Here is a 21,426-nt window from a genome sequence, read left to right on the forward strand (position 1 = left end):
GTCACACTGTTCCAGGCTGCCATTATGCCTACTGTCAACTGTTCATTTGCCTACAGAATCTATCCTGTGAAAATGTCACTTGCTGTCACTCAAAGGCTTCAATTATGCTTGAGATAAAAAGAAAATTAAAGGGAAAAAAAGATACATACCTGAACCAATATAAATGTCTACACTGGGAAATGTATAAAGCTTCCTAACAAGAATTAGTAGCATAAGCAAAAATACTGTGTTGGAATTATCTAGGTGAGGGTAAGTTATAACACATTCTAAAATATACACTATATATATATTATACAGCTTTTCCTTGTGTGACTTTTATTGAAGGTGCATCTGTGGCCAGGTTTCCTTCTCCATTCCCTGCTGCCTTTTTCAGGACAGCATTTAGCTAACCTTCTCAGAAACTACTATCAAATCATGCACAAGATTCAAAAGAAACATTTGCATTTATGTATCAATAGTGTAAAAATAATAGCATTTTTTTCTAATGTCCATCAGTGGCTGGTTTAAATAACTAGTGCTGGTGATACTGACTAACAGGTGCTTCTTGCAGATGCAGGTTTCCCCACAGCAAAGACCTGACCAAGCTGGCTTTTCTTCCTGTCTCTGTATTCATTTCCTTGGGTCTGTGTTGAGCTGTTTGCAATCATCCCCAGGTAAGCAAGAATTTGGTTCTCTATTCTATGCCCTAAAGACCAGTGGGAAGAGACAAACTCTTGGCAGCCCCACGGCTTTGCAGACAGCCCTAGTTTAAAGTTGGCACAGTCAGCTTGGATCACCAGCATTTAGCCACATCTGATCTGGCCTTGTAGCACTGGCAGATGAACCACAGCAGAGACATCCTTTTTTAGTATTTTCAATCCCTTCAACCATTAGATTTTTATCATGATTGTGGGCCTTCAAGAATGTTAATCTGTGGTGAGGTAAAGAGAAACCAAAATGAAATACCAAAATAAAAAAAGCACCTCATAAGCTTTCAAGCCACCTTCACATAAAGAAAAACAGTAATTTCTTAGGTTATTAACAGCTAGATTTAAATTTTGCTACTTTTGAGCTTCTTTTTAGAGCACTGTTTTAGGTGAGTTGTTTTTTTTTTTTTTCAGGAGGAATTTGGAAAATAAAAATCAAGGATCTGAATTTGGTTCGGTGTTACCACAGAAAAGAGTAACACAATTTATCCTAGATACTAAATTCTAACTACATACCCTCCTTGAAATATTTGTGTAATTGACAAATAATGACAGCAGCTCTTTGCTGTTATTTTAAACCCATAGCTTTTTTAAGGAAAAACAAAGATGATGTGCCTTTTACTTCAGAGAGATGTCTTGATACATGACAGGAAAACTTACGGATAGGTATTTGTAAAACTTCCTAGCATCATGGACTAAAATAACAAAAAAACCCCAAACTTTCTGGAGACATCCAGGTTAGTCTGACTGTATGAAGCAAACCCTTAGACAACTAATTCAGAAGCTACATGCATGTATGCCTAGCTTCAATAAGAAAAATTATTTATTAAAAAAAGAGAAATTTTAACAGTTTTGCTACGATGTTATTAATTTTAAAGAGAAATGCACTGCAGTGTCAGGAATTCTTACATTACTTCAACATTTAACTTTGAAATCACAATTAAACCACTGTGCTTATTAATTAGATAATAGTAAGAAAAGTGTTGGGAATATTTACTTTTGTTCAGAGAGCCCGTTGTTCCAGTTTTTCAAAGTGGAAAGGCCCTTGTAGTTTGCAATGTCTATTTACAGGATCTGCTCCCAGAAATATTCAAAAATCAGCCCATATTTTTTTTGAAAATTGTTTCAGAAGGACCAGCTGGGAAAAAATGAGGACCATTGGAAAAAAACCTTCTTGCTCTGGTGAAATAAGAAAAACTTGGCAGAAGAGATACAAAGTTTTCTGCTAAGGCAGAGAACTACCTACTAAATCTATCATATTTTAAAGGTACTCTCAAATTTAGCTTTGAAATGTACCTAAAATTAGTAATATTGTAGAACAACATTAGAGAAGAATCTTTCCCTCCCCCCCAATATTTTCAACAATTTCTGTAGAAGTAACTTTTATATTAAGTAGGCTTCCCTATATTCATTTTAAGAAGCTAGAATTAGTTTACGTCTTACATCAGATAGAATAACAGGATTTCAGAAAAAAACAACCCTTTCATATGAAAAGATGAGAGAGAGATGGAAAACTGACCTCAGAAAAACATTAGGGCTTCAGAAAAGACAATAGGGCTCCTTGGTTTTAATGACAATTGAGGAAAGATTGTTTGTCAATCCAGACTGCAGACGACTTTAGGGAAAAAAATGATGCAACGTTGACACTGTTCCTTCTCTTAGAATAACTACAATCAAAACATTAGTAATGACACAGTTCTAAGACAAACTATTTAGAAAAACACCATGCATGCACCGCCAAGTCATACGTTTCATACTTCAGTATAATTAAACAGCCTAATAAATTCAGAAGTTTGGATACTGAAAGGCCTGATTTTGTGCAGCGATACATCATGAGTCCCAGAATTACGCAGTTCAGAAAGTTCTCCGAGACTATACAGCTTGCAGCTGGAGAAGTCACAGGGGACTAAACATGTCTATCATCTTACTGCACAGAATAAAAATCTATCTAGCTATTAGATTTTTCCATGCACTGTTTAAAAACATGAAACACAAGAAACAGATGTAAACATTACTTATACTTCTTAAGTCTGCATAACCAGTTTTCTACTTTATTAATGCTGATAGATTTTGCACCCTTGCAGCTGATTAACAAGAAAAAAATATTATGAGAACTTCTAATGTATCATTCTGGTTTCTTTCGCATGTTGAAATACATATTACAAATCTCTTAAGTGACATTGCAGTTTAAAAATAAGGAAAATCCACTGTGTTCACACTCAAGCTCCTAAATGCATAATTAAAAATACCCATAAATTCAAAACTCTTTTCTAATACACAATTTAAAGCTTTTTGAAATTTATAGTTTTGGAAATGCGAGATAGCAATGCACATCCACACCATAGCAAGGACACCATTTGGCAGATGGCTGATCCTAGCACTATGGCTGTGTGCAACCTTCCCAGCACATCACAGAAGCAGACTGCTCCTCCGTAGCACTTCAGTCATGCCCAAGTAGCTACAAGACTGTTGTAGTGAAGTTGACTTGCATCAGCTAACTCAAGAGTATGGGTAGAAAGACTGCACAAATGGGTACTAAAGGTTGCACAATTCACCCTGAGAAAAAGGGGTGCAAATCTGGGGCCAGAAAGAACTGCAGTTCTAGAGCATAAGTGAAATGAGGGAAGATAAGTACTGTGTGAGAATGGGTAATGAACTTGAAATAGAAACTGTCTGAAATTAGAAATTACGTGGATGAGGGAGAATGAAAACAGAGATGCAGGACATAAGACATACAAGGAACAGGTTGGGCAGAGAAGAGATTCAGAGCAGCCCTGCACAGAAGGACTTGGGGGTGTTGGTTGATGAGAAAATGAACATGAGCTGGCTTCAGTGTGTGCTTGCAGCCCAGAAAGCCAACCATATTCTGGGCTGCATCAAAAGAAGTGTGACCAGCAGGTCAAAGGAGGTGATCCTGCCCCTCTCCTATGGTCTCCTGAGACCTCACTTGGAGTATTGCGTGCAGTTCTGGTATCCTCAACATAAAAAGGACATGGAACTGTTGGAACAAGTCCAGAGGAGGGCCACAAGGATGATGAGGGGACTGGAGCACCTCCCATATGAAGACATGCTGAGAAAGTTGGGGCTGTTCAGCCTGGAGAAGAGAAGGGTGCATGGAGACCTCATAGCAGCCTTCCAGTATCTGAAGGGGGCCTACAGGGGATGCTGGTGAGGGACTCTTCCTTAGGGACTGTAGTGATAGGACAAGGGGTAACAGGTTAAAACTTAAACGAAAGAAGTTTAGATTAGATATAAGGAGGAAGTTCTTTACTGTAAGGGTGGTGAGGCACTGGAATGGATTGCCCTGCAAAGTTGTGAATGCTCCACCCCTGGTAGTGTTCAAGTCCAGGTTGGAGAGAGACTTGGGTGATACGGTTTAGTGTGAGGTGTCCCTGCCCATAGCAGGGGGGCTGTAACTAGATGATCTCAAGGTCCTTTCCAACCCTAACTATTCTATGATCCTATAACCCAGAACACAATTAAGACTGGCTGAATGTAAAACTGAGAACCAAAGAAGAATGAAATCGTGACTTTAAAAGAAGATGCCTAGACCAACCATACTTTCAATTCCTACTCTCTTCATGTAGGATCACTGATCTCACTTTTCTGACTTCAAAGAATCTTCACGTTGTGAGTACTTCAGTTCTGCAACTAATGTAGAAAGTATACAAATCTCATCAGCCCTTCAGAAGAGCACAAGGAAAGCTCTTAGAACTAAAAATGTTTCTGCAAAAGAACCTTGCCTTCAAAGATTGGGTTTGCCAGATATTCTTAAGTAAAAACCTGTTGCTAAAGGTACAGTAAAGCATGAAGGCCAAGCCCTAATTCTATCTGCAGAGCAAGGTCTCATAACTATATAGAGTATGGAAGGTCTCGAATGACACAATGAACAATTAAAAATACTGGATAGTTGCATACTGATTAAATGTCATCTATTTAAGGATTTCCTTCTGTGGAGAAAAATGGCATGTTATCACATAATTAAAGACTGCATGATAATGTACAAGGTGCAGGTGGGTGAAGCAAGGTCACTAAGGTTTTGAAGTATTAAGACTGCAAGCACAATGATATGTATTAAATACAAAAAACTCCTGCATTTAAAAATAGATCAAATGGAACAGAAACAATGTCTGCACATACCTATACAGCTGTGATATTTTTGTACTGGTAGACAGAGTAAAAAATAAAAGCTAAGATGCCGAGAGTGAGAGCTAAATTTCGCAGAAACATCCTGAGGTTTATCCACATGTATGTAATAAAACATTAAGGAAATAACAAGTCAAACGTTAACCTTACAGAAAGAAATACTTTCCCTGTTTTAGGTTTTCACGTACAAAAAAATATTTCTCCTTAACTCAATGCAAGCTTTGACAATTATTCCCTCCAAACATTTGTCTTTCCTTTACCAATGTCTCAGGCCCCCATTTTAGAACAAATACAAACATATGCAAAGGCCTGTCCTCAAAGGAAAGAGGAACACCAAAACAAACTCAAAAATTTAACTTCAAGATGGCAGAGGTATAAACAACCTCTCTCAGCTCAGTAGTGTTCATCTTTTAAATGAAAAAGGTTTTCCCTTCTGGGGGTCAAAAAAAAAAAGTGGGGAGGGGGGATGAAGGAGAAGAGAAATGCCTTAATTTCTTTCTTAATTTGAGCTTTTCTCTAACAAACAGCTACTGTTTCCTCACTTTAGATCATGTAGGTCAGTTACACATGCCCCACTTTTTAACTCTTTCCCATCTGCTGTTCTCTTACAGCATCATCTGGGAGCTGAGCAAACTTAGAACTATGCAAACCCAATGGCACCAGGGCTCCATCAGCCTCGAGGCATCTGCCAGCATCCGCTGCCTTTGGTGATATACACGAATAGAGGTTTAGTGCCCTTGCAGGTAAACTTGGGCTGAAAAAAACCTAACAAGGAAAAAAGGGGTTTCATATGAAAGCTCTGACTTCCGTAAAAAGATATTTGAAGGGGCAATAAAACAAAATGCATTGCAAACACTGCATAAATGAAATATTTCGTTTTTTAACAAAGATGTGAGACAGAAATCTGACCCTGTGTGCCCCAGCCCTGATGCTCGATGCATAGAAGTGCATCCATGCACTAACTATGCAATGCCAGGGATTTTCTGTTCATATTGCTTGAAAAGAAAGTTATAAAGATACCCAAATAAGCCCTTTCCCAGCAGATTCAGGCAGCCAGACTTGTATAAAGAAAGAAAATGAGTTACAAATGCAGAACAAACTTTGTACTAAGTAGACGGGTTTTCACTGTGTTGCACCACACTGTGTTGCACTGCAGGTGAAAAAAACATCAACAGGGCCACAGAGTCCTAATCACAAAATAAGTTTTATTCTTCAAATAAACAGCTAATAAGAGCTATTCAAAGATCAGATTTGGAAACTAAGTTGCTTATTCATGAACTTATTTATCCATTCAACTTCATTGTACATGCTTCACTTTGCAAAGTCTCAGGTGAAGTCACTGTATTCAGAAGAGTGAAGTTGTACCTCATTTTGGACCCATCTACTAAAACAAAGAAAAGCAAGTATGTAAATTTCTAGTGAATTCAAGTGTTCATTTAGGAGTTCAATTACATTCTGAAATTATGTCTTAATTGGTTTGCTCGTAGAGAGCTGTACAGCTAACCAAAAATCTACTACCATATAATCATCACCAAATTTCAGGTATTACCACACATTAAATTAACAACTGATAATGAGTGGGAATATTAGTTCTACTTCCATACGAGAAAAAATCCTTCCCACATTATCTAGGGTGTTTTTTATAATTAGTTTCAAAATAGAAAGAAAAACCCACAAACAAAACTCTCCTGAATACCTAACATGCGTTTTGCTCAAAACTTCAAACATTCAAAATAAACAAGTACAGAGCACACTGGATTCGTGTCTCTAAAATTTAATTAAAAATAAGCCACATTTCTAAACTTCTTACAGAAATTGCCAAAAGATTGACACTTTTTTCCTCTGCAGAAAACGACCTAAGGACTCCCACTAAGAAGGAAGAAATGGAGCTCCTTTAATTTAGCTGATTTTTCACATCAGTAGGATAAATAAATTTACTGAAAAAAGCTGAAAACTGAACTGTGGTCAAACTCGTAAACTTAATTTGCTATTCAATTTTGGTTATTTTTCAGGTAAAAACCTAATATATTACTTGGATAAAAATGCATAATATAGACTATTTTATGTACCTTTACTGTCTGAAGGGAACGTATTTCAAAGATCTTGTCTGTAAGTGATATATGCTTCAATATTTATGCATTCAATGACCACCATCGTCAACAAGGATCTGAAGAAAAAGACAAAGCATACATAAGCCAGGTTACTTCCAAGTAGACCGAGAATTTTTTTTAAATATATATTTAATTAAGAAGACACAAAGTAAAATTGTGCATTAATTGCACTAATTTATTAGCTGCTGTTAAAAAAACAAATAGTCAAGCATCAGAGCCATTATATGGGAAGGGGTATATCTACTTGAGGCATACAACAATTAATTGGCATTAGTATATTTATGACTAAATATACCAAACTTGGGAAATTCACTGTTATCATACAAAAATAACAACAGCATTAACCATTTCCTGAGTTAAAGATGAGAAAAGACAAAATTAAAAATAAGTATTAAAATGTGTTATATTAAGAACACTAACAGATTACAAAACGTTAACTCCCCTTAAGCTTTGAAAAGACAACTGAATCATAGAATAGTTATGGCCAGAAAGCACCTTAAGATCATCTAGTTCCAAACCCCTGCCATGGGCAGGGACACCTCTCATTAAACCATGTCACCCAAGGCTTCATCCAACCTGGCCTTGAACACTGACAGGGATGGAGCATTTACAACTTCCCTGGGCAACCCATTCCAGTACCTCACCATCCTGACAGAAAAGAATTTCTTCCTTATATCCAATCTAAACTTCTTTCGTTTAAGTTTTAACCTGTTACGCCTTGTCCTATCACTACAGTCCCTAAGGAAGAGTCCCTCACCAGCATCCCCTGTAGGCCCCCTTCAGATACTGGAAGGCTGCTATGAGGTCTCCACGCAGCCTTCTCTTCTCCAGACTGAACAGCCCCAACTTTCTCAGCCTGTCTTCATACAGGAGGTGTTCCAGTCCCCTGATCATCCTTGTGGCCCTCCTCTGAACTTGTTCCAACAGTTCCATGTCTTTTTTATGTTGAGGACACCAGAACTGCACACAATACTCCAAGTGAGGTCTCAGGAGACCATAGGAGAGGGGCAGGATCACCTCCTTTGACCTGCTGGTCACACTTCTTTTGATGCAGCCCAGAATACGGTTGGCTTTCTGGGCTGCAAGCACACACTGAAGCCAGCTCATGTTCATTTTCTCATCAACCAACACCCCCAAGTCCTTCTCTGCAGGGCTGCTCTGAATCTCTTCTCTGCCCAACCTGTAGCTGTGCCTGGGACTGCTCCAATCCAAGTGTAAGACCTTGCACTTGGCATGGCTAACCTTCATAAGGCTGTCATCAGTCCACCTCACAAGCGTGTCAAGGTCCCTCTGGATGACATCCCTTCCCTCCAGCATATCGACCTGTCCTGGGTTCAGCAGTAGCAGTCATTTTTCTCCTTCTTAGTACCTGGAGCAGCGCTGTGTTTTTGACTTTCAGCCTCGGAACAGTGCTGATAACAACGTTTTTAAGTTGCTGCTCAGTAATGTTTACTTTGACCAAGGACTTTCTGAGTCTCATGCTCTGCCAGGGAGGAGAGGAAGCCGGGAGGAAACAGATACCTGACCCAGACTAGCCAAAGAGGTATTCCATACCACAGCACATCATGGCCAGTATATAAACTGGGGGCAGTTACCCGGAAGGGTTAGATCACTGCTTGGGTAGGGATGGGCATCGGTTGGCAGGTGGTGAGCGGTTGTATTCTCTCCCCTTATTTCCCTTATCATTATTATCATTGGTAGCAGTAGTGGTTTGTGTTATACCTTAGCTACTGGACTGTTCTTATCTCAACCCGTGGGAGTTACATTGTTTTGAGTGTCCTCCCCATCCATCTGGGAGCTGGGGAGAGGAAGGAGTGGAGTGAAAAAGCTGCTGAGTGGTTCTGAGTTACTGGTTGGGCTTAAACTGCAACACAACCAAACGGCACAGCTTGGTGTCATCAGCAAACTTGCTGAGGGCGCACTCAATCCCACTGTTCGTGTCACCCACAAAGATGTTGAACAAGACCAGTCCCGACACAAATCCCTGAGGGCCACCACTCATTACTGGTCTCCAGCTGGACATTGAGCCATCAAACTGATGTCTCTCCAATTTAGAGACAAGGATGTCATATGGGACAGTGTCGAACGCTTTGCAGAAGTCCAGGTAGCTTTAGGACAACACCCCTAAAAATGCCAGTTTAAAAAACCCTATAGTGCTCAAAGGATAACTGTACAGTATCATTTATTAGTGCTGTTTTAATATTTCAGTACTGTAACTATGAAAAGATGATGTTAAAAAAAATTTACTATGCTTATGGTAAGGTCAGCATTGATGAACCGGTCTATATATGTGCTTCCCTCAGATTCAGCTCGTGACTAGATGCGCAACAGCAACTTTTGGGTTTTTTGGTTGTGGTCTTCTTTGCTTTTTAGTTACTTGTCTACTATAACCCCAATAAAATTTCCATGGAGTAGTTGAAATTGCCAGGGACTTTTTGAGAACATCTGGTTTACCCTGCTTGCTCAAGCAGGGCAACCTATAGCTGGTGGCCCAGGCCTGTATCCAGCTGGACTCTGAACATCTCCACAGCCTGTCAACCTGGTCCAGTGATCAGCCACCGTCCCAGTGAAAAGGTGTTTCCTGATGTTCAGAATGTCCTGACATGCTCTGCTCTGGAGAATGCTTCCTTAATGAAGGATCTTCAACCATAGCAAACTTTCTGTTTCATGTCACACAGCTAATAGGCTTAAATCAGTATAATCAACTCTTCTATACATGCTCAGTGGTCCTACTGGTACCTACACAACACATGCTGCAATGCTTCTGAAACCTTTCATTGAGCAACAGATGCAATTAACTAGAGGAAAAATCAAGTCAAAAAACTTTCATCTCGTAAATGATTTTCTCCTCAATTTAGTCTACTTGGTTTAGTCTTTCGCAGATTATGGAAGAATCCAACTCTGAGCAACATTTTGCTGAGTTCTGATAGTTGCAATCACAGCAGCAATCCAGCTGGGGTTAACACAAGCAACTAATTCATCTTGAATATACATTTGAAAAAAATAAATAAATCTGTGTTTTCTCTCTTTACTCATTTATTTATTCACAGGCCCAGGTCACCTGACTGCCAGCAGCCAGGACACACGTGGAAAGGTGATCAGAGCAGCAGATAACTTATCAGACTCTGTGGACAATTTATTGCTGTTTAAAGCCATGATAGCTAAACACCTTTAACAGCAAAATGACCAAGTTCTTTGCAGTTTGCCTATAACACAAAAAGTTATTTCATCTCAGCTTTATTATAATGCTGTATCTGAATTGTCCATATTTGCTTCTTAAGTCAAACGCCCCAACTTTTATCACCTGAAAATTAACATCCTTCAAATCAACTTCTTCCACAAAAAAAGCAACTTAATGAATACTTGAATGGATACCCTCTGATCTTTCTAGTGCTTCCAAAAATTAAAAAACTTTGTAAAAACAGTAACTGCCAGATCGGCCTCTGAAATAAAACTGCATAGGCTACACTATGATTGTGCTCTCTTTTTCTAATGAAAAATCTGAAAAAGAAACTGGATGTACACTGTGCTTTGATGCTTGCCAGAGTGCAAGCTGGTGGACTGATATGGTGAAAAATTTCCCAATACAAAATGACGCTATTAACATATAAAAAACTTGCTCTGCAGGGACTGAAAGTAAAGCTGTCCCAGCAGACTGCCACTACATTTTCAGATAAGGGTCAAGACAGTGTTGAGGGTCAGGAAAGGTACGTGTTTCAGATAATCTAAGATTGATGAAATACCTTGAAGTGCAGAGAAGTAGTCTGTGAAACAAACAAGTGAACAAGTTCTGCTGATAAGCTGTTCAAAGTCACTAACCAGCCCAATCTAAGATACCAAGTGTTACTGCAGTAAGGCATGCCAGTATCAACATTCAACCCAAAACATTACTTTTAATTCAACAGGTCTCCATCTTGTGCTGTCATGCCATACAGCTCTTTCATTAGCTATACCTGGCCTTGGCTGTACTTGTTCTATACACCAGACCAATAAAGTCAGAGGAATAAACTGGTATGGAAAGCAAAACAGAATCCATCAACACATTTTTTTAATAAGTTCAGTATTGAAGATACTTATCAGTGATTACAAACCAGAAAGCACATCTGCTGACAGGGAGATCTTCAAATTGAAGATGAGCTGAAAACTGAAGCCCAAAGAAGGGCAAAAGCATAAGGCTCAACTACAGGGAAAGAAATAAAACATTTCATCATGCCATTTTAAATAACTATTCCTCAAAATGGTTTAGAATCTGTGACTTGTTTTCCCTAAAAACTTCATGCATGGAGTACAGTGTTGGGGCTATCATCTGCTCTTCAAACTTAGCATTCAATTTTGTTAAGAAGCTGATTCATACCCAAATCTCCCCATATTCTTTTTCAGTGCCACTGAAATTCTTCTTTTTTGCCTGGTAAGTCAATCCTTCTCACTTTTCCTTTTGTGTCAACAGACGATATTTTCTTTTTTTTGTTGCTACTGAACCACACAACCAAAATCCAGATATCTAAATTCTGCTCCCATCGAAAATGTTACTTCTGATCAAATGTCATCATGTTTCTCTCATACATAGCAACTGCAATAATTGTAAGGGTATCATTAATATTGTTATAAAAATCTTTAAGCCTTCTCTGAGGAGTCTGAGCCTTGCATCATAGGGAAAAAGCTTCTGTGTTTCAGGGGAACCTTCTAAATCTCTGGGGCCTGTTCCATTTTGCTGAATGACATCCAAGTGTTTTGTTATTTTTTTCTTCATACAATTTTATGATCATCATTCTAACAGCCAGAAGGAGTCACTATGATCTCATCTTCAATTAATGTGAATTTACCAATGAAATTGTAACATTTTTAATACCATATTATCTTATTTACAGTACATTCCTGTATGTCCTTTGAGACTGACACCAGAAAAAAAGGACACATTTAAAAGTACCAGAAATAAAGGGATAGTAAACAATGGACATTTTCTGTCTTTAAGATAGCCTGTATTTGTAAGAATCCCACAACTGTTTGGGTTAGAAGGGACTGTTAAAGATCATTTAGTTCCAACACCCTTGCCATGGGCAGGGGTATCTTCCACCAGACCAGGTTGCTCAAAGCCCCATGCAACCTGGCCTTGAACACTGTCAGGGATGGGGCAGCCACAGCTTCTCTGGGCAACCTGTGCCAGTGCCTCACCACCCTCACAGGGAAGAACTTTTTCCTCATATCTAACCTAAATCTCCCCTCTGCCAGTTTAAATCCATTCTTCTTTGTCCTGTCCCTACCTGCCTTTGTAAAAAGCCCCTCTCCATGTTTCTTTTTGGCCCCTTTAGGTACTGGAAGCTGTTCCAACGTTTCCCCAATCTTCTCTGTGCTGAACAAACCCAGCTCTCCCAACCTGTTTCCATAGAAGAGGTGGTCCAGCCCTTGGAGCATCTTCCTGGCCTCCCCTGGACTTGCCCCAACCATGCCCTTTATATTTTGGGGACCCCAGAGCTGGATGCAGTACTGTAAGGGCGGAGTCTCATGAGAGCAGAGTTGAGGGGAAGAATCCTGTCCGTTGACCTCCTGGTCATTCTGCTGCTGATGCAGCCCAGGGCATGTCTGGTTTTCTGGGCTGCCAGCGCACACTGCTGGGTCATGCTGAGTTTCTTGACAACCAACATTCCCAAGTACTTCTCTTCAGCTCTGCTCTCACTCCATTCTGCGCCCAGCCTGTATCTGCAGCTGGGAATGTCCCAGTGCATGTGCAAGCCCAGCTCTCAAGCCTATCACTGAACTAGAATGACAGGAGGATTTAGCAATAAAGAGGGAAAAAATATTATGCTTTAAGATTATTCTAGCAAAAGCATTAATCCCTTAAGCTCTCGGTCAGCTCCTCATCCATCCCCAGGCACAGCTCCATGCACTCCAGCTCATCACTGACAGAGGGCAACACCCCCTCCTCATCTTCCCTGCCTGTCCTTCCTGAAGAGCCAGTATCCTTCCATTCCAACACTCCAGCCATAGGAGCTATCGCATCACTTCTTTGTGATGCCAATAAGATCATAGGCCTGCAGGTGTGTGCAGATCTCTAACTCCTCTTGTTAATTCCCCATGTTATGAATAATTCATGGAGGCATTTTAGTTGGGCCCCAAAGAAGCCAACTTACCGGCTGGGGCTGGAATTCCTTTGTACAGCATATCAGATGCTCTCTTTTATTCTTATTTTATTATTATGTCTTTAAAAAAAATAATTCCCTAGCACCTTGGTTTGAATGTTTTTCCTCTAAATATCCTGGAGTATGAGGAGTTGGTTCTACAAGATTCTGCATCTTAGTCTGGTGCCAACCCACAAAACATATGTCTCTGCTCAAATGTAAGATTCTGTTTTGATTTTTTTTGTATTTTCTTCCTGGACTGGGGACAAAACATTTATTTAGATACAACTCAACATTTAGTATATTCTAAGATATGAAACTTTCTAAATCCCAAATATCTTCTCATTAGTTTACTCCTGAAGAGCAATTTTGAAGAAGCTAAGCTGTCTGAACACGTGACAATAATCAACGGAAATGCTCAAAAATCACTGAGGAAAAACTAATAAATTGGTTTTAGACACTATTTTTTTCTTACTCATGGTTGCTACTAAGTCTTAAAACCAGCAGGTTTATGTTTAACCTAAATATTATATTGCGTATTTATGTAAAAACATCAATGCATTTTTCTAATGTCATTAGCTTTCCATTTGTTCCCACTGTAAATAGCTCTTTTGCTCTATTTGTACATTATTTGGGATAAGGTAGATTTTTCGCTATTACTGACACAATGATACAAAGTACTGCTCAAATATTTTACAAAAATAATTAAAATGCAGAAAATTATACTGCTCACACCATCCTGATCCCATGACTGCACTTCTTTACATGTATCTCTGGGCTGACCCAGAGCTCTGGTGGTGAAACCTGGCTGCTCCATCAGTTGTGCTGTCTGCACCCACACCACACTGGGGGTTTGCTGTTAATTAGAATATCACAAAAGCAAACAGAAGACACTCTAACCTCAGGAATTAAATATTTGCATTAGTTTCAGCAAATCAGATTCCTGAAAGAGACAACTTCTACACAAGCATAAATCAAAAGTAACATGGATGAAGTTACATGTGCTACTTTAAATCACATGGGTGAAAAAAACCATTCCTGAGCTTCATAAAGATGTTGAGGTATTAAAAGAAACCCATTAACTTGGACAGGTGCAGAATCTCAGACCATTTTCTTATAGATAAGGGAATATATAAGAGGCACTGCCACAGAAATACTACAAAGCCTTTGCAATTCTCCATCAGTCTTTTGCCTTTGGGAGGTATGTTTCTTAGTTGTGAAAGAAAAACCTAAACAAACTTGAAGTCCTATGACAATTATTTCACACTGAAATAAATGCACACAGAAAACTTTGTGCACAGAAATATCTGCACAGAGCTACAGAAGGGTAACAAAGTCTTTTCTAGACTGGGTTTTTAGTAGCAAATGTAAAGAACTAGATTTGAAAAACACTGAAGAGATCTTAGTTTCCTAGCTTTTTATTTTTTACACCTAATGTTCACAGTGGAAGAGAAAGCAACAGGAATAAGCACTGCACAAAACACATTGCTATCCTTAACAAGGTTACATTCTCCTGATTTTAGAATCTGACAGATGATTCAAAACGGTTGCAAAGGCTACTATGGAAGTAGGAAGAAAACATGCACTTTCTTTTTTTTTGTTCCTCAATTATGCAGAAAAGGCAACCACAGTATTTTTTTTAATTAATAGTTTTAAGCAAGAAATAAATAAACCAGGTCTGTCTTGTTTTTGTCAGAGAGAAGCAATCAAGAACTCATGAGATTGCATGACAGCTGACTCTGCTCCAGTATTGTTCTAAGAAAGAATTTTATCCTGCTTTTAACTCTTATTTACCATTTTATTGACACCAATGTAACTGAGCTTTCTAATAAAAATTAGGAAAAAAAACCCAAAACATTAGTTAAACGTACAAAAGCATCTCTAATTTTATCACCAGTATGCTGGTGAAGGCAGGTCTTTGCAGATCTCAAGTTGTGTCCAGCAGCACTTGGGCCCTTATCACTAACAAAACCTCCCTTACTTTATTTTTTAATACAAACAAAATCCCAGTAATATTAAAAGTTCTGAGTAACAAACCAGTATTTCTGGAAGAAAAAACCACAACCCTAACACCAGCCCTCAATGAGACAAAAAGTACACTAAAGAAAACCCATTTCTCTTCCAAACATGAATATCTACATTTCCTTCCTTTCTAGGTTACTTTTAAACACTTTTTTTTAGCAGTTAATCTGTCTTTAAAGCTGAACAGCGTAACTTCTACAATTAGCTAAAGCAAAATTCTCCATGGAGATTGTGTTAACGTGCAACCATCTGGAAGTGTTCAAGGCCAGGTTGGATGGGGCTTTGAGCAACCTGGTCTAGTGGAAGGCGTCCCTGCCTGTGGCAGGGGGTCTGGAATTAAATGGTCTTTAAGGTCTCCTCCAACCCAAACCTTCCTATGATGTTATCTCTGGGATCATCATAGGACTTCAATCTGTACATCCCAGCTAACTAAAGCTATACTTAGGTATACATTATGTAAGGGGTGGAACAAGCAAAAAGAACTACTCCTCCAGCCCCCTTATCAACCCAACCCAACCACTGAGGCAATAGAGCTTCGCTCACCTCAGTCCCTGCTGTGCATTCTGCCACATCATTCACAAACATGAACACTGCCTCTAGACTTTTCTTTCCCAGTCTCATTCAATACTACCTTAACAGCAGAGCTTGCTCTTTAGGCTAGAGCGTTTTACATGAGTACAGAAATTATGACTCATTCAACTGAGTATGCAGAAGCTTTTGCATTAATTTATTTCACATCTCATCTGGTCTTTGAGTCAGGCTGCCCAACCAGTATGTACACCATCCTTAGCCAGGGGAAGATGGAGAACATAGGGTTTGAACTCTTAGTTTTTCAGAGAGAAATGACAAACCAGGAAACTCTGAGACCTTCTGTGGGAAGAGGAGGAAGACTGCAAGCACACCAAAGCTAAGAGACTGGGAACCAGGAGTTACTACAGACACCAAATAGGAAAAGCCTTGCCTTGCTATGAGCAGCCCAAAAATTTAAGATGACGGGAAGAATCCTTCATTCATGTAAGTTAAACAAGGGAAATGTGGGGAAATGTAACCTCCATATTGACCTAAGACAATTATTATCCACAGCAAACTAGGGTTTACTAAATATATACTTCCTTTGTAGTTAAGCAACTGCTGTCAAAGTAATGAGATTTACTTACATTTCACCCAACTACTCTTTTGAATTCTGACTAAATAAAATAGCTACTAAATGACCAGCCACATAAATGTCTCCTTTCAAAGATGACACATTATCAGATTTGAACAATCTCTGAAGAAAAAAAAAGTTTTGACCTTTTTAAGATTTCTATACACAAAAGAAAATACTTTGCGTCTATATTGCCATTCATCCAAACATCTTACGTAGCTAAAAATATACTCTCAGATGTAATTCATTTCCCAACATGACAGAATTCTTACTTCACTAACAGAAAACTGTGGCACAGTGATTTTTATTGACCTCCGCAAGCCCTTGGTATGCTGGCAACACAGCTGGAAACAAAATACAAGATTTCTGTCAACTGTAATCTTGTGGCTACAACACTGCAAAGCTGAAATTCTTTTGAAAATGTGAAGATTTGTAAATAAGGAAAAATGAATGAAAGGATTAGAATTACTACCTATTGTAGTACTGAGGAACGAAAACAGAAAAACATTTATGTAACTGTCCAAGTATCACAGTGTTCTATACCACAAGGTTCTTCCTCTGCTGTTTAGACTGCACCAAAAGTATGCACCTCCACTTTGTAGCAGTTGCTATCACCCTAACAGCATTCTGTAGCTCCACAGCAGTCTATGTCTATAACAAAACTGTAGAGAACTGATGTCCTGGTAAACACAGAACTAAAGACTGAAAGAGCTGCATTACAGAACTGTAGATACAAAGCTTTAATTTCTGAATGACTGTTTTCTATCACTACTTGTGTTTAAAGCTTACAAAGATGCCATAAGTTGGACTAAAATTCTATTTTTGGTTGATTTTGAGAATAACTGTGTACTGACATTTACTATTGTAAAATAGTTACTGCTCTTGTGCTTTCAAACACTGAATACCAAAAATCATGATACTATATCAAAATTGAAATGAGGACATTACACAGCAGATAAAACACTGACATCTCTTCAGAGACTTTTTTTTAATGGAAAAAAATGGCAGTGCTGAGTCTCAATTGTTTGAAGAAATGTTCTTCTTCTCCAAAATTAAATTAGAAACATTTAGGGGCACCAAATGCTGTAAATTTAAAAATGTATGAATTTGCAATGATTACGCAGCAACAGAAAAAAAATGCATCACTTCAGATATGTCCCTTGTTTTATTTTCTGTCTTCTTTAAAGAACAGAAAAGGCAATCAAATGAAACAGAAAAACTATATTAATTGGCAGATCTTGTGACAGTTTCCATTCAACAGTATTCTTCCATTCATTTAGCTGAAGCATAATTATTCAGTACAAACCACATAATTTTATAGCGCATTTCAAATATCAGTAGGCAGAAGAAAACTAGTACCAGAAAAAGGAGACGTGGACATCACCAGAGCCCCCATTATCAGTTCTGCAGAGCCAGACCTTGATAGCAGGGACTGGCTGGTGTCCGACAGCAGCAGCTATATGTGGCATTCAATAAAGCAACAGACCTTCTCTGCTTCTGGCCAGACTCTCACAGAAGTTCAATATCCTGTTGTGCCAGATGACTTTCCCACCTGACAGAAAAAAAACTCACCCCAAAATCCAAACACTAGCAGAACCCCACAAACATGATAGGAAGAAGCATTTGGAGGCAAAAGCTGCTGGACCAGAGCAGGGATGTCTGCATGTGTCCAGAGCTCCTGACATGTGGCAAGGGATTTGTAACAGGGCAGTGCTAAAGCCTCAAAAAACATTTTAGTTAGAAGACTTAAAAATGAAAACTCCCATGGAACCACTGGATTTCCAAGCGTAATAGATGCATTCATAGCAGTATGAAAGGGTAAGCTGTTCTGCCTGGTTATGGGTACCACCATGGTTGGGGGCTTCCTCTGTGCCTGCAATAGTCCATGCTCACCTGGTCATTATAATTTATTTAACTTCTCTTAATGTTTAAGCACTAAGTCTTGGTAAAATTGTAAGTAAAATCATATGGACATTTCCACAAATTTTTAAAAATCTTATTTATCTTCAAGGAAAGGAACCAGAAAGAAGGCCTAGGAAAAGTATTCCTCTCAAAACTTGAAATCATAGCTTGTAGGTTTCAGGTGCCTTTTCTTCATTTTAATGTCAATATTCAATCGCTAATAACTGCCTATAATTTCTCAGAAGCAGCAGCAATGTCTGTAAATTTAACATCCATAGTTTTACAAAGGATTTATCTTTTGATGGAACTCTACAGAATTCAGAAATGCCCCTAAATCCCACAAGACCTAACAGAGGAATATTTCTTTTGTGCTAGCAGTGCATGTCCAACAAACTGAAATCTAGGAAAATGTTTTATGCAAGATTAAAAAGGTGACATGACACCCATTTTTTTCAGGCTTGACATTCACATCTACCTATTATTCTAACTGCTTTCCCTTCACCCTGACGTCTGGAAAGAAGCAGGACAGAAGGGCCGCCCACATCCTGAAACAAATACACAACCAGCTGCTGCTAGGGATACCAAAGAGGAGGCACTGCAGGTTCTGACAATGGGAAAAAACAAACATGAAAGGTAAGGAAAAGCAGATGAAAGCTGAGGACATGCCCTCAATACCAACATGTCTTATTGTCCAAGTGTTGCTTTGAAAAAGACCCCTAGAACACAGGAAAGATTTTTCTGAAGACAAAGTTATCAAAAGCATGAAGTAAACAGGAGGCAGCAAAAGAAAACAAGTTGCTAATTAGTCAGGTAAGCTGGTCTATGCTTTGCTTCTGCTTCTGATAATACTAGAAAAAAGTTGGGAAAGTGATGGTTTTAATCCTGCTGTTTTCCTTAATCAAGGGAGACAGCACTCATTCTGCAAGTAACATCCACAGAATGTTTTAGCTCAAAGTATGGGCCGTATTTACCATTATTTTTTTCTTCTGCTCCATTAACATAAGATTTGTAGCACTGCCATAATTACGACGCTTCTAAAACAAGACCACATACAAGTATCAAATTCTGATAGATTACTATTGGGAACAATTAATATAATCTTCCAAAACTTCATTTCTTCCTTTTGCCAAACTTGGATCAGCTGCTATTTAGCTGATGATTTAGGAGCATCCACAAAAGGCATAAGGAGCAATTTAGTTACCAAGTCTAATTTAATAAAAAATACCTTGTGAGATGATGATATTATGAACAGAACTGAATTTATCTCCCATTTCAATTATGCATGCAGTATATATAGATTAGTCCTGTGGAACGTCCAAATCACTCCAAGAAACTTCAGAAACTCGTCAAACGTAATAATGTTTGGGGTTGTTTTTAACTGCAAGTTTATGTCAAGTGATGCCTGTACTCTTTTATTCTTTCCTTCCTTTGTCAAATAAGAGCTAAAATTCTATTTTCCTTGCTGTTCACTATGCTGCCTTCCTGAAAAGCAGACCTTCTAGACACATTAGGAAAAGCCTTAGTAGGTTTTTGCTTCTATTCTTCTTATTTTTTTATTATAAGGAAAAACATAATTATGGATGGACTTAATAATTTTTTCTACCTCATTTCCTCTCCAATATATTTGCCTGCCAGATTAACACCACCATTTCTGTGCAACAAATCTACTGTGCCATTTAATCAGCTTAGTTCAATTGGAATTTTGAGCTATTAACAAAGTGGACTTAGGCATCAGGGAGGGAGCACTCATTTCTGTACGGCTCTCAACTCCTGTATCAACCCTTCCAGTGATACCAAATTGCTTCAGGCTATCCATCCTTTCCAGAGTGAGAGGCCAACCCAACTCACACAGCCCGACATCCCTATTTAAGACACATTCAATGAAGAACTCAGCGCTCTTTAACCTTCCACAGAGAAAAGATCACCTGCTACTCAAGGACTTGGTAATGTAGCCAACTTCTTCTGAGCAGCATTTCCAGCTCTGAAGGTGCATCCAATGAAGCTTTAGAAGTTCTGTCTTTAGCCTACCGTCCCTTCTGATATTTCTGTCTTTTCAGTCTTGTCTCCATCAGTACTCTTTCCATCTTACCTTGACTAAAAAAAAAAAAAAAAAAAACTTTCAGGGAAACAGCCTTATTCCCCCCAGGGATCTGAGATGCACCTCTCTGTGTTAGCAACACCACTATCACATGATGACATCTCCACTACCAGTCCGTGGACAATTAAGTCAGAAACAGACAGAAGCAGTATCCCCTTCCTACTTGGTTGAAATGAGGTTTGGAAATTTTTGTTAAGAAAATGACCTTGTTAATATTTTAAGACATCTCCCAGGAGAACCATAATCATCACATCCCTATTTCACAGTCATCAGGAGGAATTACAAGGATTGTGGTGCTTAACTTCCTTAGTATCCAGACATATCAGGTATGCAGTTTGTCTCTTCACGGTCTAACAGCAGAAATGGTATTCGCAGTAAATGCTGTTTTATGGAAGTAATTGTTAAGACAGGTTGCTCTCTAAGAAAGGGAAAGATGGAGTGTCTGCATCTAAATAAGACCCTCCTGGGGCAGCAAGAAGACAGTTAAGCCCAAGCAAAAGTTGCTTTTTATATCTTAAGGAGAGATTTAACTATTTTTGTTACATTGGATAAAATATCACATAACAACTCTTCTTTAAATATGAAGCAAATACCCAAGGGCTCTGGAGCCCGGGTTCTCTCCAGTTTCACCTAGGTGACACTTCATTATCCAGGCTGGAAGTGACGACTGTCAGATTTCAGGGTTCAGCTGGAACACTGCTCAAATTCAGAAAAGAGCAGAAAGTAAAGGAAAAATATCCAGGCTTACTATTATATTATTGAAAATAAGAAAAAGATGATGTCAATAGCTCTATATAATTGCAAACAACTGTAGAAATTACTTTCATCTTCGCTGACAGCACTTAGTAGTTTCTTAGAAGTACTGCATATTTTATCAGAGTTTTTAATCAGTTTCTAATGGTTATTTGGGATATGTAAAAGACTGGAAATACGTATGTGGAAAAAAGAAAAATCCAAGGGCACTTTTGCATGTCCGTGTTCTGTAGAACCAAGCCTGGTACATCATCGCTGCTTGGACCTCCGCTTTCTGTTTCCTACCTGGCTCTTACAGTGCTTCAACCACTCCAGTGTGCTGAAGCAAATACATGTAGAGCCACACTGAAAACCACAGCACTGAAATGATTTGGGCTTACACCAAACAACTAAAACAAACACTTGAAGAAACAAAAATTGTACCTACTGGAGAAAATTTTGCAGAATC

The 21,426-nt window shown here is 38.8% G+C and overlaps 1 protein-coding gene across 9 annotated transcripts in view; it reads right to left on the minus strand.

The window, feature by feature from the left end:
* Positions 1 to 21,426, minus strand: part of MBD5 (methyl-CpG binding domain protein 5) — a 154,665-nt gene that overhangs the window by 90,621 nt on the left and 42,618 nt on the right. For 8 of the 9 annotated variants that reach the window (XM_034061414.1, XM_034061413.1, XM_034061412.1 and 5 more), the window contains exon 2: positions 6,902 to 6,999. The gene's annotated coding sequence lies outside the window, so the exon portion shown is untranslated. Of the gene's footprint in view, positions 1 to 6,901; positions 7,000 to 20,052; positions 20,189 to 21,426 lie in introns of those variants that run through there. The other variant, XM_031053013.2, reaches the window with a different exon arrangement.

Source organism: Melopsittacus undulatus, chromosome 4 (assembly GCF_012275295.1).
Source record: "Melopsittacus undulatus isolate bMelUnd1 chromosome 4, bMelUnd1.mat.Z, whole genome shotgun sequence".
Lineage (NCBI taxonomy): Eukaryota > Metazoa > Chordata > Aves > Psittaciformes > Psittaculidae > Melopsittacus > Melopsittacus undulatus.